The sequence below is a fragment of the Salmo salar genome, chromosome ssa14, assembly GCF_905237065.1.
Source record: "Salmo salar chromosome ssa14, Ssal_v3.1, whole genome shotgun sequence".
In the NCBI taxonomy this organism is placed as follows: Eukaryota; Metazoa; Chordata; class Actinopteri; order Salmoniformes; family Salmonidae; genus Salmo; species Salmo salar.
In genome coordinates, this window is record NC_059455.1 from 95,831,282 (window position 1) to 95,849,349 (window position 18,068).

At 42.9% G+C, this 18,068-nt stretch overlaps 1 protein-coding gene across 3 annotated transcripts in view; it reads right to left on the reverse strand.

Moving 5' to 3' along the window:
- LOC106570725 (uncharacterized protein KIAA1522 homolog) overlaps positions 1-7,244 on the reverse strand; it is a 125,346-nt gene extending 118,102 nt beyond the window's left edge. The window contains exons 1-2 of one of the 3 annotated variants that reach the window (XM_045695062.1): positions 7,151-7,244; positions 6,803-6,994 (exon numbers count right to left, since the gene is read on the reverse strand). The gene's annotated coding sequence lies outside the window, so the exon portion shown is untranslated. Of the gene's footprint in view, positions 1-1,449; positions 1,593-1,795; positions 1,885-6,802; positions 6,995-7,150 lie in introns of those variants that run through there. The other 2 variants (XM_045695064.1, XM_045695063.1) reach the window with 2 other exon arrangements.
- Positions 7,245-18,068: the final 10,824 nt, after the last annotated feature.

Below are 18,068 nucleotides of genomic sequence, written 5' to 3' on the forward strand. Positions count from 1 at the left end.
ACCCCTCCCTACACACAGACAACACATCACCCCTCCCTACACACACAGACAACACATCACCCCTCCCTCCACACAGACAATACATCACCCCTCCCTCCACACAGACAATACATCACCCCTCCCTACACACAGACAACACATCACCCCTCCCTCCACACACAGACAACACATCACCCCTCCCTCCACACAGACAACACATCACCCTTCCCTACACACAGACAATACATCACCCCTCGCTACACACACAGACAATACATCACCCCTCCCTACACACACACAGACAACACATCACCCCTCCCTACACACACAGACAACACATCACCCCTCCCTCCACACACAGACAACACATCACCCATCGCTACACACAGACAATACATCACCCCTCCCTCCACACACAGACAATACATCACCCCTCCCTCCACACACAGACAATACATCAACCTTCCCTACACACACAGACAATACATCACCCCTCCCTCCACACAGACAACACATCACCCCTCCCTCCACACAGACAACACATCACCCCTCCCTACACACAGACAACACATCACCCCTCCCTCCACACAGACAATACATCACCCCTCCCTACACACAGACAACACATCACCCCTCCCTCCACACAGACAATATATCACCCCTCCCTACACACAGACAACACATCACCCCTCCCTACACACACAGACAACACATCACCCCTCCCTCCACACAGACAATACATCACCCCTCCCTCCACACAGACAACACATCACCCCTCCCTACACACAGACAACACATCACCCCTCCCTCCACACACAGACAACACATCACCCCTCTCTCCACACAGACAACACATCAACCTTCCCTACACACAGACAATACATCACCCCTCCCTCCACACACAGACAACACATCACCCCTCGCTACACACAGACAACACATCACCCCTCCCTCCACACAGACAACACATCACCCCTCCCTACACACAGACAACACATCACCCCTCCCTCCACACACAGACAACACATCACCCCTCCCTACACACAGACAACACATCACCCCTCCCTCCACACAGACAATACATCACCCCTCCCTACACACAGACAATACATCACCCCTCCCTACACACACAGACAACACATCACCCCTCCCTACACACACAGACAATACATCACCCCTCCCTCCACACACAGACAACACATCACCCCTCCCTACACACAGACAACACATCACCCCTCCCTCCACACACAGACAACACATCACCCCTCCCTCCACACAGACAACACATCAACCTTCCCTACACACAGACAATACATCACCCCTCCCTACACACACACAGACAACACATCACCCCTCCCTACACACACAGACAACACATCAACCTTCCCTACACACAGACAACACATTCAATCCATGTGAAGTGTACTCCAACGTAACATATAGAGTATTTAGAAAGGTATCTCTCTTTACTTATTTTCTCCTGTCCAATGTTTTTGTCCCATGAGGAAGAACCACTGGTACGGCTGTCTGCCTGTCTTTCTGTCTTTCTGTCTATTCCCATCCAAGTAACTGCACTCCAGTGTAACACAGCACTACACAGTCAATAGAGAAATCCCAGATAGCTGACAGAGCGTGTAAAACACACACACACACACACACACACACACACACACACACACACACACACACACACACACACACACACACACACACACACACAGACACACACCAGCGCTCAACTGTCTCTCACACACCCATGATCACAAACAGTTTTCCTCACTCTCCATTTAAAATATACAAACTCTCTCTTACTCACATTGCGAACCATGCATCTTCTCCTCTCCCCTTCGGTGCCCCCTCTCTCTCTCTCTCTGTTTTTCTCTCTCTCTCTCTCTCTCTCTCTCTCTCTCTCTCTCTCTCTCTCTCTCTCTCTCTCTCTCTCTCTCTCTCTCTGTCTGTCTTTCTCTCTCTGTGTGCAGGCTGCAGTATTCTGTGTTTTTAGCACTGTGAGAGTGACTGAAGATTCATGCACTGTGCTTGCTGTCTGTCCCTCCCTCTGTGGGCTAGCCTCTCCTCCCACTTCCCACAGTGCTGTTAGCATTAGCCTCAGAGCTAGCTCTTTTTTTGGCTCTGCTCCCATTACAAACTTACAGTACTAGCACAAGCCTCAGAGCTAGCTCTGTTAGCCTCTCTTCCCATAGGATTAGCATTATTGGAGTACTAGCTCTATTGGCCTACATGCATTTACAAGTTAGGGAGAAGACGGGGATGGGGAGGAGAGAAGAGGCTGGAGAGGTGAAGTGCAGGGGAGGAGAGAAGAGGCTGGAGAGGTGAAGGACAGGGGAGGAGAGAAGAGGCTGGAGAGGTGAAGGACAGGGGAGGAGAGAAGAGGCTGGAGAGGTGAAGGACAGGGGAGGAGAGAAGAGGCTGGAGAGGTGAAGGGCAGGGGAGGAGAGAAGAGGCTGGAGAGGTGAAGGACAGGGGAGGAGAGAAGAGGCTGGAGAGGTGAAGGACAGGGGAGGAGAGAAGAGGCTGGAGAGGTGAAGGACAGGGGAGGAGAGATGAGGCTGGAGAGGTGAAGGGCAGGGGAGGAGAGAAGAGGCTGGAGAGGTGAAGGGCAGGGGAGGAGAGAAGAGGCTGGAGGGAGGTTAGGGAGAGGTGAATGGGAGGACAGAAGGGTTAGAGTTAGGAGAGGTGAATGGGAGGACAGGAGGAGAATGGTTAGAGAGAGGATGGATCCCGGAAGTGGAGAATACTCAGCAATCAGATGTGACATTACAATCTAGCTACTTCAGGGATTTGAATGACTGATATTCTACAACGTGGATATTACGTCTTATACTCTAACCTCGTCAGTAAAATAACGATTTAATCTGTAGCACATTGAAAAGCCCTAAGGTGTTACCTGAGAAGTAAGAGTGACATATAGGCCTAACTGTGCAGCCTCAGCAGACTGCTCTGTCATCTCTTTGACAGGTCCCAGCCATTAGCTGTCAGGAGTCCAGGCTCAGGCAGGTTCCTAATTTAGCTCGCTGACTGGCCACCTAATTACCGGTCCAGCGGGATTCTAATAATTACATTCTGGATCATAAAGGTTAGAATCCTTGGAACAACCACTTCCTGGTTTTAATCACGTCTTATGCAAATGCGGAGGCAGAAATAAAGAAAGAACCATAACTAACTCTACCATTCTGGGTTAATTCTCCATGGTTACAGGGTTAATTCTGCATGGTTACAGGGTTAATTCTGCATGGTATCAGGGTTAATTCTGTATGGTAACAGGGTTAATTCTGTATGGTTACAGGGTTAATTCTCCATGGTAACAGGGTTAATTCTGCATGGTAACAGGGTTAATTCTCCATGGTAACAGGGTTAATTCTCCATCGTAACAGGGGTAAAACAGAAACAACTCAAAGGGTTAACAGTCTAGGTCTTAAGTCCGAGTGGTTAACGTTAGGGCTATGGTTTGGGGAAGGCTTAAAACAAAATCATTAAAAATGACGCACTGTTTCCATCAACTATTATCCAGTATTCTCAAGGCTTGCTAGTGAACTGTGGTAGCTCAGTGGTCTATTATCCAGTATTCTCAAGGCTTGCTAGTGAACTGTGGTAGCTCAGTGGTCTAAGCAGCCCGCTCCAGCTACAAACATCGTGAGTTTTCTTACAGTGCTGGGAAATCTTTTTTTTTTGGGGGGGGGGGGGGTTTGCCCTAGGAAGGCTTATATCGACATTTTGGGGACCTTTTCAAATGTCCGAAATCGCCATCTGTTTGTAGTGATCAGTCTGCTGTGTGAGTGGTTAGATCGGCTATGAACAGCGAGAGCAGTCAGAACATTCTCCGAGAACTCAGAACACTCAGGTGAAAAGAACCCAGGTATTCTTATTCTCCTGCCAACCGCTGGCCCAAACATTCCATTCCAGGGTTGCTATGGAGACCGGACTGACCCTTAGAGAAATAATTTCTGAACATCAGATTGGATACTGACTGGGTGTAGCCAGTCAGTAACCTCTAGCGTACATTTTAGGACACCCTCACCCACAGCACCTTTGATCTCCATCCAGGAGAGCAAGTCATGACAACAGAACAGAATAGAATATAATAATAGAATATAACAAAATATAAAATAATAGATCAGAATATAACAGAGCAGAATATAATATGATATCACAAAATATGATATAATTGTCAGGTTCGTCGTAAAAAGTGGACCAAAATGCAGCGGGTATATGAATAGTCATCTTCTTTTATTAGAAGGAAACCAAACCAAACCAAACCAAAACGACGACGACGACGACGACGACGACGACGACGACGACGACGACGACGACCAGTCCTGTAAGGTACTAAAGACTATACAAAGAACTACCCACAAAACCCATGGAAAAACACCCCTACTAAATAGGACCTTCAATTAGAGGCAACAAGGAACAGCTGCCTCCAATTGAAGGTCAGCCCAATTAACTAAACATAGAAATATAAGAACTAGAACGAACATAGAAATATATTAACATAGAACATAACCCCGAAACACACAAAACAAACACACCCCTGCCACGTCCTGACCAACTACAATAACAAAATGATCCCTTTGCTGGTCAGGACGTGACAATAATAGATTAGATTAGAATATCATATAATAGAAAATAATATAATAATAGAATATAATATAATAATAGAATATAACAAAATATAAAATAATAGATTCGAATATAATAAAATAGACAGAATATAATATAATAGATTAGAGTATAATATTATTGAACAGAATGTAATAGAACAGAAAATAATATAATATAACAAAATATAATATATTAGATTAGAAAATAATAGAACATAATATAATAGAGCAGAATAAAATATAATATAACATAATATAATATAACAAAATATAATAGAATAGAGTAGAATGTAATAGACCAGAATATAATATAATAGAGTAGAAAATAGTACAATAGAGCAGAATATAATATAATAGACTAGAATATAATATAATAAAACAGAATACAATCTAATAGAACAGGACAAAGTATAATATAATATAATAGAACAGAATATAATAAAATAAAACAGAATAGAACAGAATATAATAGAATAGAACAGAGTATAATATAATATAATAGAGTAGAATATAATATAATAGAACAGAACCGAGTATAATATAATAGAATATAATACAGTAGAATATAATATAATAGAACAGAACAGAGTATAATAAAATAGAATATAATAGAGTAGAATAGAATATACTTGAACAGAGTATAATAAAACAGAAAAGAGTAGAATATAATAGAATAGAATAGAACAGAAAATAATAGAACAGAACAGAGTATAATAGAATAGAGTAGAATAGAAAACAATAGAGTAGAATAGAATATAATTGAAGAGAATATAATAGAACAGAAAATAATAGAACAGAATATAATAGAATAGAGAAGAATATTTTTGAATAGAACATAATATAATATAATAAAACAGAATATATTGAATAGAGTGAAATATAATATTAAAGAGTAGAACAGAGTAGAATATAATATAATAGAGCAGAATATAGTTGAATAGAATAGAATATAATGGAATAGAATGGAACAGAGTAGAAATAATACAATTTAATAGAGGAGAATATAGTTGAATATAGTAGAATATAATAGAATAGAATACAATATAATAGAACAGAGTAGAATATAATATAATAGAGCAGAATATAGTTGAATAGAATAGAATATAATGGAATAGAACAGAGTAGAATATAATACAATTTAATAGAGGAGAATATAGTTAAATATAGTAGAATATAATAGAATACAATACAGTATAATAGAACAGAGTAGAATATAATAGAACCGAGTAGAATATAATATAATATAATAGAGGAGAATATAGTTGAATATACTATAATAGAATAGAATAGAATACGATATAATAGAACAGAGTAGAATATAATATAATATAATAGAGCAGAATATAATATAATAGAGCAGAATATAATAGAACAGAGCAGAATATAATATAATATAATAGAGTAGAGTATAATATAATAGAGTAGAATATAATATAATAGAGCAGAATATTATCGAATAGAAAATAATAGAACAAAATATAATAGAATAGAGTATAATATATTTGAATAGAAGAGAATATAATATATAATAGAGCCGAATATAGTTGAATAGAGTAGAATAAAATATAATAGAGCAGAGTATAATATAATATAATAGAGCAGAATATAGTTGAATAGAATAGAATGTAATATAATAGAGCAGGATATAGTTGAATATAGTAGATTATAATAGAATAGAATAGATTATAATAGAACCGAGTAGAATATGATATAATATAATAGAATATAATAGAGCAGAATATAGTTGAATATAGTAGAATATAATATAATAGAACAAAGTAGAATATAATAGAATATAATAGAGCAGAGCAGAGTAGAATATAATAGAATATAATAGAGCAAAATATAGTTGAATATAGTAGAATATAATATAATATAATAGAACAGAGTAGAATATAATAGAATATAATAGAGCAAAATATAGTTGAATATAGTAGAATATAATATAATAGAATATAATAGAGCAAAATATAGTTGAATATAGTAGAATATAATAGAGCAAAATATAGTTGAATATAGTAGAATATAATATAATAGAATATAATAGAACAGAGTAGAATATAATAGAACATAATAGAATAGAATAGAGTAGAATTATAATAGAAACTAATTTAATACATTGAGTTGGCAGTCCTGTTCGGCAATGAAGCTTGCAAACAATAATACACAGTAGTGCAATACAGCTAATTGGTTTTGAGACTTACTCATGGCAGGTCACTGTGGTATGTTTTTCAGGATGGTTGTATTTGAGAGTGAATCCTCTCTCTCTCAGTCTCTCTCTCTCTCCCTCTCTGAGCCTGGACAGCTGGCCAGATGGATCTTTACACAGGCAGTGTGTTTTGGCTCAGATCTGTCTCCTGGACTCTCTTTTTTTTCGTGACAATTTTCAAAGAAGGCTTAAGATGCAAGAGGATGAATGAAGTTGATTGTGCAAAGGGTTGAAACACAACACACCACAAAATTGAGATGACATTTTGACCATTTAATTGAGCCTGAATATAATTATTTACTCATAATGGAAGAAATAAAGGATTGAAATACAATTTACTCACACAGAATAGGTCCCAAGGACTGCAGTTGCGAAACCTTCTCTGTTCCAGGGAGAAAGAGAGCATCATAATTACCAGACCAGCTGGTACATGTCCAGATCCAGGGTCCATTCTGAACTCTGATTGGCTGATAGGGTTGATATACAGCCCACAGTGACCAATAACGAGGTCTGTAACACTGGGAAATCCCCACCCATCATAGTGGAGTAGAGACGGAAGTTTCCCCAGAGCTGTGTGAATGTAGGCCACTTGGACCCAATGCTCTCACAAAGTGTCCCTGACAAAGTGTCCCTGACAAGGTGTCCTTGAGAGCGGGAGGTCAGGCAGGGATTGACAGAGACAGAGTTAACAGGAGGAGTACCTGGACAGAGACAGAGTTAACAGGAGGAGTACCTGGACAGAGACAGAGTTAACAGGAGGAGTACCTGGACAGAGACAGAGTTAACAGCAGTACCTGGACAGAGACAGAGTTAACAGGAGGAGTACCTGGACAGAGACAGAGTTAACAGGAGGAGTACCTGGACAGAGACAGAGTTAACAGGAGGAGTACCTGGACAGAGGCAGAGTTAACAGGAGGAGGACCTGGACAGAGACAGAGTTAACAGGAGGAGGACCTGGACAGAGGCAGAGTTAACAGGAGGAGTACCTGGACAGAGGCAGAGTTAACAGGAGGAGTACCTGGACAGAGACAGAGTTAACAGGAGGAGTACCTGGACAGAGACAGAGTTAACAGGAGGAGTACCTGGACAGAGACAGAGTTAACCTGTTATGGATAGGGGGCAGTATTTTCACAGCCGGATAAAAAACGTACCCGATTTAATCTGATTATTACTCCTGCCCAGAAACTAGCATATGCATATAATTATTAGCTTTGGATAGAAAACACTCCAAAGTTTCTAAAACTGTTTGAATGGTGTCTGTGAGTATAACAGAACTCATTTGGCAGGCCAAAACCTGAGAAGATTCTGTACAGGAAGTACCCTGTCTGACCATTTCTTGGCCTTCTTTGCCATCTCTATCCATTACAGAGGATCTCTGCTGTTACGTGACACTTCCTACAGCTCACATGGTCTCTCAGAAGGCGGCAAAAAGCTGAATTGTGGCTTTGCAGGCTCTGGTTGAAACAAAGTAGCGCGTTTGGGTAGTGGCTGGTTACAGTACTGTGAGACTCAGGCGCGTGCCCGCGTCGACAGAATGCTTTGTTTTCTTTCCTCTGTTTACCTAAACGCAGATTCCCGGTTGGAATATTATCGCTTTTTTACGAGAAAAATGGCATAAAAATTGATTTTAACCTCTCTGGGCTAGGCGGGACGAATTCGTCCCACCAACGCAACAGCCAGTTGAATCCCGTGGCGCGATATTCAAATACCTTAGAAATACTATTACTTCAATTTCTCAAACATATGACTATTTTACAGCATTTTAAAGACAAGACTCTCGTTAATCTAACCACACTGTCCGATTTCAAAAAGGCTTTACAACGAAAGCAAAACATTAGATTATGTCAACAGAGTACCCAGCCAGAAATAATCAGACACCCATTTTTCAAGCTAGCATATAATGTCACAAAAACCCAAACCACAGCTAAATGCAGCACTAACCTTTGATGATCTTCATCAGATGACAACCCTAGGACATTATGTTATACAATACATGCATGTTTTGTTCAATCAAGTTTATATTTATATAAAAAACCAGCTTTTTACATTAGCATGTGACGTTCAGAACTAGCATACCCCCCGCAAACTTCCGGGGAATTTACTAACAATTTACTAAATTACTCACGATAAACGTTCACAAAAAGCATAACAATTATTTTAAGAATTTTAGATATAGAACTCCTCTATGCACTCGATATGTCCGATTTTAAAATAGCTTTTTGGTGAAAGCACATTTTGCAATATTCTAAGTACATAGCCCAGCCATCACGGGCTAGCTATTTAGACACCCAGAAAGTTTAGCCTTCACCAAAATCAGATTTACTATTACAAAAGTTTGATTACCTTTGTTGTCTTCGTCAGAATGCACTCCCAGGACTGCTACTTCAATAACCTGTTAGGGCTAGGGGGCAGTATTGACACGGCTGGATAAAAAACATACCCGATTTAATCTGGTTACCACTCCTACCCAGTAACTACAATATGCATATACTTATTACATATGGATAGAAAAAACCCTAAAGTTTCTAAAACTGTTTGAATGGTGTCTGTGAGTATAACAGAACTCAAATGGCAGGTCAAAACCTGAGAGATTCCTTTACAGGAAGTGGCCTGTCTGACCATTTCTTGAACTTCTTTTCCATCTCTATCTTTTACTAAGGATCTCTGCTCTAACGTGACACTTCCTACGTCGTCCATAGGCGCTCAGAGCCCGGGAAAAACCTGAATGTCGTCATCCCAGCCCCAGGCTGAAACACATTATCGCCTTTCGCAAGTGGCCGATCAAGGGACTCTGGGCTTAGGCGCGTGACCCGACCGCCCCCGCCTTTGTGATTTTTTCCTCTGTTTGCCAAAAAGGAGATTCCCTGTCGGAATATTATCGCTTTTCTACGAGAAAAATGGCGTAAAAATTGATTTTAAACAGCGGTTGACATGCTTCGAAGTACGGTAATGGAATATTTAGATTTTTTTTGTCACGAATTGCGCCATGCGCACGACCCTTCTTTACCATTTCGGATAGTGTCTGGAACGCACGAACAAAACGCCGCTATTCGGATATAACGATGGATTATTTTGGACCAAACCAACATTTGTTATTGAAGTAGCAGTCCTGGGAGTGCATTCTGACGAAGACAACAAAAGGTAATCAAACTTTTATAATAGTAAATATGATTATGGTGAGTGCTAAACTTGCCGGGTGTCTAAATAGCTAGCCCGTGATGCCTGGGCTATGTACTTAGAATATTGCAAAATGTGCTTTCACCAAAAAGCTATTTTAAAATCGGACATATCGAGTGCATAGAGGAGGTCTGTATCTATAATTCTTAAAATAATTGTTATGCTTTTTGTGAACGTTTATCGTGAGTAATTTAGTAAAATGTTAGCGAATTCCCCGGAAGTTTGCGGGGGTATGCTAGTTCTGAACGTCACATGCTAATGTAAAAAAGCTGGTTTTTGATATAAATATGAACTTGATTGAACAAAACATGCATGTATTGTATAACATAATGTCCTAGGGTTGTCATCTGATGAAGATCATCAAAGGTTAGTGCTACATTTAGCTGTGGTTTGGGTTTATGTGACATTATATGCTAGCTTGAAAAATGGGTGTCTGATTATTTCTGGCTGGGTACTCTGCTGACATAATCTAATGTTTTGCTTTCGTTGTAAAGCCTTTTTGAAATCGGACAGTGTGGTTAGATTAACGAGAGTCTTATCTTTAAAATGGTGTAAAATAGTCATATTTTTGAAAAATTGAAGTAATATCATATCTAAGGTATTTGAATAACGCGCCACAGGATTCAACTGGCTGTTGAGTAGGTGGGACGCTTGCCCATAGAGGTTAACAGGAGTACCTGGATAGAGACAGAGTTAACAGGAGGAGAACCTGGACAGAGACAGAGTTAACAGGAGGAGGACCTGGACAGAGAAAGAGTTAACAGGAGGAGTACCTGGACAGAGGCAGAGTTAACAGGAGGAGTACCTGGACAGAGGCAGAGTTAACAGGAGGAGTACCTGGACAGAGACAGAGTTAACAGGAGGAGGACCTGGACAGAGACAGAGTTAACAGGAGGAGGACCTGGACAGAGGCAGAGTTAACAGGAGGAGTACCTGGACAGAGACAGAGTTAACAGGAGGACCTGGACAGAGACAGAGTTAACAGCAGAGTACCTGGACAGAGGCAGAGTTAACAGGAGGAGTACCTGGACAGAGACAGAGTTAACAGGAGGAGTACCTGGACAGAGACAGAGTTAACAGGAGGAGTACCTGGACAGAGGCAGAGTTAACAGCAGTACCTGGACAGAGACAGAGTTAACAGCAGTACCTGGATAGAGGCAGAGTTAACAGGAGGACCTGGATAGAGAGACGACAGATGAAGGGTTGAAAGAGTTACAAGGAACACAGCCATTACCCTCTGATAGGACTATTGGCTAAATTCTCTCTCTTCCTCTGTTCTTAGTCCACAGAACCTCATTATGAAAACAATCTCTCATCCCATCTGATCTTATTGTTATCCTCTACCCCCTACCAGTCACCCCACTCTACCTCTCCATCCCACCCTTCTCCATCCCACCCTTCTCTACCTCTCCATCCCACCCTTCTCTACCTCTCCATCCCACCCTTCTCCATCCCACCCTTCTCTACCTCTCCATCCCAACCCTTCTCCATCCCACCCTTCTCTACCTCTCCATCCCAACCCTTCTCCATCCCACCCTTCTCTACCTCTCCATCCCACCCTTCTCCATCCCACCCTTCTCCATCCCACCCTTCTCTACCTCTCCATCCCAACCCTTCTCCATCCCACCCTTCTCTACCTCTCCATCCCACCCTTCTCTACCTCTCCATCCCACCCTTCTCTACCTCTCCATCCCAACCTTCTCTACCTCTCCATCCCAACCTTCTCTACCTCTCCAACCCAACCCTTCTCCATCCCACCCTTCTCTACCTCTCTATCCCAACCTTCTCTACCTCTCCAACCCAACCCTTCTCCATCCCACCCTTCTCTACCTCTCCATCCCAACCTTCTCTACCTCTCCAACCCAACCCTTCTCCATCCCACCCTTCTCTACCTCTCTATCCCAACCTTCTCTACCTCTCCAACCCAACCCTTCTCCATCCCACCCTTCTCTACCTCTTCATCCCAACCTTTTCTACCTCTCCAACCCAACCCTTCTCCATCCCACCCTTCTCTACCTCTCCATCCCAACCCTTCTCTACCTCTCCAACCCAACCCTTCTCCATCCCACCCTTCTCTACCTCTCCCTACCTCTCCAACCCAACCCTCTCCATCCTAACCTTCTCTACCTCTCCATCCATCCCACCCTTCTCTACCTCTTCATCCCAACCTTTTCTACCTCTCCATCCCACCCTTTTCTACCTCTCCATCCCACCCATCTCTACCTCTCCATCCCAACCCTTCTCTACCTCTCCAACCCAACCCTTCTCCATCCCACCCTTCTCTACCTCTCCCTACCTCTCCAACCCAACCCTCTCCATCCCACCCTTCTCTACTTCTCCATCCTAACCTTCTCTACCTCTCCATCCATCCCACCCTTCTCTACCTCTCCAACCCAACCTTCTCTCCAACCCAACCTTTTCAACTTCTCCATCCCACCCTTGTCTACCTCTCCAACCCAACCTTCTCTCCAACCCAACCCTTCTCTATCTCACCCTTCTCTACCTATCCAACCCAACCCTTCTCCATCCCACCCTTCTCTACCTCTCCATCCCAACCTTCTCTACCTCTCCATCCCACCCTTCTCCATCCCACCCTTCTCTACCTCTCCATCCCAACCCTTCTCCATCCCACCCTTCTCTACCTCTTCATCCCAACCTTCTCTACCTCTCATCCCACCCTTCTCTACCTCTCCATCCCACCCTTCTCTACCTCTCCATCCCAACCTTCTCTACCTCTCCAACCCAACCCTTCTCCATCCCACCCTTCTCTACCTCTCCAACCCAACCCTTCTCTATCCCACCCTTCTCTACCTCTTCATCCCAACCTTCTCTACCTCTCCACCCCACCCTTCTCTACCTCTCCATCCCACCCTTCTCCATCCCACCCTTCTCTACCTCTCCATCCCAACCTTCTCTACCTCTCCATCCCACCCTTCTCCATCCCATCCCACCCTTCTCTACCTCTCCAACCCAACCCTTCTCCATCCCACCCTTCTCTACCTCTCCATCCCAACCTTCTCTACCTCTCCATCCCACCCTTCTCCATCCCATCCCACCCTTCTCTACCTCTCCAACCCAACCCTTCTCCATCCCACCCTTCTCTACCTCTCCAACCCAACCCTTCCCTATCCCACCCTTCTCTACCTCTTCATCCCAACCTTCTCTACCTCTCCACCCCACCCTTCTCTACCTCTCCATCCCACCCTTCTCCATCCCACCCTTCTCTACCTCTCCATCCCAACCTTCTCTACCTCTCCATCCCACCCTTCTCCATCCCACCCTTCTCTACCTCTCCATCCCAACCCTTCTCCATCCCACCCTTCTCTACCTCTTCATCCCAACCTTCTCTACCTCTCCACCCCACCCTTCTCTACCTCTCCATCCCACCCTTCTCCATCCCACCCTTCTCTACCTCTCCATCCCAACCTTCTCTACCTCTCCATCCCACCCTTCTCCATCCCACCCTTCTCTACCTCTCCATCCCAACCCTTCTCCATCCCACCCTTCTCTACCTCTTCATCCCAACCTTCTCTACCTCTCATCCCACCCTTCTCTACCTCTCCATCCCACCCTTCTCTACCTCTCCAACCCAACCCTTCTCTACCTCTTCCTCCCAACCTTCTCTACCTCTCCACCCCACCCTTCTCTACCTCTCCATCCCACCCTTCTCTACCTCTCCAACCCAACCCTTCTCCATCCCACCCTTCTCTACCTCTTCATCCCAACCTTCTCTAACTCTCAATCCCACCCTTCTCTACCTCTCCATCCCACCCATCTCTACCTCTCCATCCCACCCTTCTCTACCACTCCATCCCAACCTTCTCTGCTTCTCTATCCCACCCTTCTCTACCCCTCTCATACCCCTTGCTCACTGGGAAATATATATACAGTCACAACTTGTTTTTCCATCTCCCATTTCTCCCCCCCTCCCCGTAATACTGCACCGCTCTCTCTCTCTGCCCAGTCTTTCTCTGCCCATCTCTCCCCCCCTCTCCCTGCCAGTCCTTTGTGTAGCTCAGACTGAGCAGGGTGCAGGAATGCAGGGGGACACAGAGTGGCTCAGGGAACACAGAAAGACAGAGGGACAGAGAAACAGAGAGAGAAACATAAACAACACCACTGGACAGCATGGGCCTGCTGCCCTGAGAGAGAGAGAGAGAGAGAGAGAGAGAGAGAGAGAGAGAGAAAGTGTGTGTGTGTCTTAATTTAGCTTTCCCATATTGGAGGATTTTATTTTCTCCAAAACCACACATACACTAGGGCTGTGACCTTGGCAGACAAAGCAGTCTCTGTGTGGTAGGATTCATTCTCTCTGGTTAACAGATATCCCCTAGGAGCCTCTCCTTCTACTAATGCATCCCAGTAAACTATTACTGCTACCATTCTCTCTCTCTCTCTCTCTCTCTCTCTCTCTCTCTCTCTCTCTCTCTCTCTCTCTCTCTCTCTCTCTCTCTCTCTCTCTCTCTCTCTCTCTCTCTCTCTCCCTCTTTCTCTCTCTCTCTCTCTCTCTCTCTCTCTCTCTCTCCTCTCTCTCTCTCTGTCTCTCTGTCTGTCTGTCTCTCTCTCTCTCTCTCTCTCTCTCTCTCGTATTATTTAAAACATTTTAGGGGTGGATTTGTTTTAACCTCTTGACGGTCGCCTAGGATAGGTGGCGCTACAGCGATTTTTGAAAAAAATTAGTGCCCATTTTAAACGGCCTCCTACTCAAACTCAGAAGCTAGGATATGCATATAATTAATACTTGTGGATAGAAAACACCCTAAAGTTTCTAAAACTGTTTGAATGGTGTCTGTGAGTATAACAGAACTCATATGGCAGTCAAAACCCCGAGACAGATCGTAACAGGATGTGGAATTCTGAATTGCGGACTCAACTTCATCACTTTGCCTGTAAATCACATAGTGAGAAATGGTTCATTGAGCACGTCCTATTGCTTCCACTAGATGTCCCCAGTCTTTACAAAGTGATTTGAGCCTTCTACTGTGAAAACTGACAGAATGAGAGTCTGTGGAAAGTGGTCACATGAGGAGGGCCATCACCATTATGACGCCGGCGCCCCTAGCTACCCTCCCCTTTCGAAATGCAATCGTCCCCCTTGAATCTTATTGGAGCTCTGGTTGAAAAAGGCCCTAAAGATTTCTGTTATACAACGTTTGACATGTTTGAACGAACCTAAATAAAAAAAAAATGCATTTTGTTGAAAGTGGAGTCCCGCGCACGACGGAACTTTTGGTGCAGCCTTCAGAACGCGCTAACATGAACAAGCTATTGGAACATAAAGGATGAACTTTTTCGAACGAAAATAAATTTGTTGTGGACCTGGGATTCCTGTAAGTGCTTTCTGATGAAGATAATCAAAGGTAAGGGATTATTGACAATAGTATACAAGAGTAGAATTGATATGCGATTGTTCCAAGATGGCGCTGACCTGTATTGCTAGCCTATTTTCTGAGTATCGCATCCCCTTTTATCGCAAAGTGTGATTACCCAGTAAAGTTATTTTTAAATCTGGCATTACAGGTGCTTTCAAGAGATATTCATCTATAAATCTTAGAATGACAATATTACATTTTAAAAATGTTTTCGAATAGTAAATTTAGTAAATTGTAGCGCTGTTTCACCGGATGCATTTGAGGGAAAATAATTAGTCAACGTTACGCGCCGATGTAAAATGCTGTTTTTATATATAAATATGAACTTTATCGAACAAAAGAATGCATGTATTGTGTAACATGCTGTCCTAGGAGTGTCATCTGATGAAGATTGTCAAAGGTTAGTGCTGCATTTAGCTGTTTTTTGGTTATTTGTGATGCATGTGGTTGGTCGGAAAATGGCAATGTGGCTACTTTTACGACATACTCCTCTAACATAATCTAATGTTTTGCTTTTGCTGTAAAGCCTTTTTGAAATCGGACAACGTGGTTCAATTCAGGAGAGGTGTATCTATAAAACGATATAACATAGTCCTATATTTGAAAAAAATATATATTAAATTTCGTTATGCTAATGGGGATCGGATTTTTCGCTGGATGTCCGTCCCGCATACGGGACGAGCCCGTCAAGAGGTTGCAGATAGATTGTGGGCTATATCAATGTAATTGTCTGCATAATTTCCAATCCCCCATATATGTCACCAGGGTGTGGGGTGGGCATTCTATGTTGTCTATTTGTGTTGAGCCGAGTATGGTTCCTAATCAGAGGCAGCTGTCTATCGTTGTCTCCGATTAGGAACCATACTTAGGCAGCCTTTCCCCACCTGTTAGTTGTGAGATGTTATTTTTGTACTGCTTGTTAAGCTTACAAAACGTTACGGTCGTTGTCATTGTTTATTCTTTTGTTTGTAGTGTTCTGATTTATAATTAAATACAAAGATGAACACAACACGCTGCGCTTTGGTCCACTCATTTGAACAGTTGTGACAATATATATATATATATATTTTTATTTTTTTCTTCCCTTCTTTATTATTTTCCCTTTTCCCCTACCACCCCTCCCCTAATTGAAGTAAACTAATGAAAACAACACTTCGGCTTCTACTTCCAGCTTATACATACTGTATACATTTTACTGACACAATGTATTTTACAGTAGTTATATTTTAAATTTGTGTTGATTTGTTTTTAGTCCCTTCAGCTCCCCTCAACCCCTCCCATCTATCAACCCCTCCCATCTATCAACCCCTCCCATCTATCAACCCCTCCCATCTATCAACCCCTCCCATCTATCAACCCCTCCCATCTATCTCTGAACACCATCCAGTCCCATCCTTCAGCTCCCCCCAACCCCTCCCATCTATCAACCCCTCCCATCTATCTCTGAACACCATCCAGTCCCATCCTTCAGCTCCCCTCAACCCCTCCCATCTATCAACCCCTCCCATCTAGCCTTCCCTGTAGCTCCCTGTAGCTCAGTTGGTAGAGCAGTTGGTAGAGCATGGTGTTTGCAACACCAGGGTTGTGGGTTCGATTCCCACGGGGGGCCAGCACAGGAAAAAAAAAAAATGTATGAGTTGTATGAAATGTATGCATTCACTACTGTAAGTCGCTCTGGATAAGAGCGTCTGCTAAATGACTAAAATGTAAATGTATATCTATCTCTGAACACCATCCAGTCCCATCCTTCAGCTCCCCTCAACCCCTCCCATCTATCAACCCCTCCCATCTATCTCTGAACACCATCCAGTCCCATCCTTCAGCTCCCCTCAACCCCTCCCATCTATCAACCCCTCCCATATATCTCTGAACACCATCCAGTCCCATCCTTCAGCTCCCCCCAACCCCTCCCATCTATCAACCCCTCCCATCTATCTCTGAACACCATCCAGTCCCATCCTTCAGCTACCCCCAACCCCTCCCATCTATCTCTGAACACCATCCAGTCCCATCCTTCAGCTCCCCTCAACCCCTCCCATCTATCTCTGAACACCATCCAGTCCCATCCTTCAGCTACCCTCAACCACTTCCATCTATCTCTGAACACCATCCAGTCCCATGGACAGTATCAAAAACAAGCTACATATGGACAGTACTAAAACAAGTGATCTAATGATTCTGCATCTTCGCAGCAAAATCTGCAGAGCTGGGATGGTTGTATCCCTCATACATGTATATATCTATTGGTTGCAAGAATTTTGTATAATAATTTAAATAGAAAAACTCTAGGTTTTGAATCCGGCGTTGTTTTGTGTAACAGTTCATAAACCGTGTGCCATAGAATCGGCATATCGAAAATTTCTTCCCAACTATTTTGCAGCTGTCTATGTTTTTGGTCCTTTTACTATTGTCTACATTGTAGAATAATAGTGAAGACATCAAAACTATAAAATAACACATGGAATCATGAAGTAACCAAAAGAAAGTGTTAAAACAAATCAAAATATATTTTATATTTGACATTCTTCAAACTAGCCACCCTTTGCCTTGATGAGAGCTTTGCACACTCTTGTGACAGCTTCTGATTCCATCCTATAATGTCCCTAACATCATTACCCCGTAGCAATTTGTATTGCTTTAACCAGGAATTATTTTACTGCGCTTTCTGGATCTTCACCCTCATTCTCCTTAGTTCCGGAAAGCACCAGATTT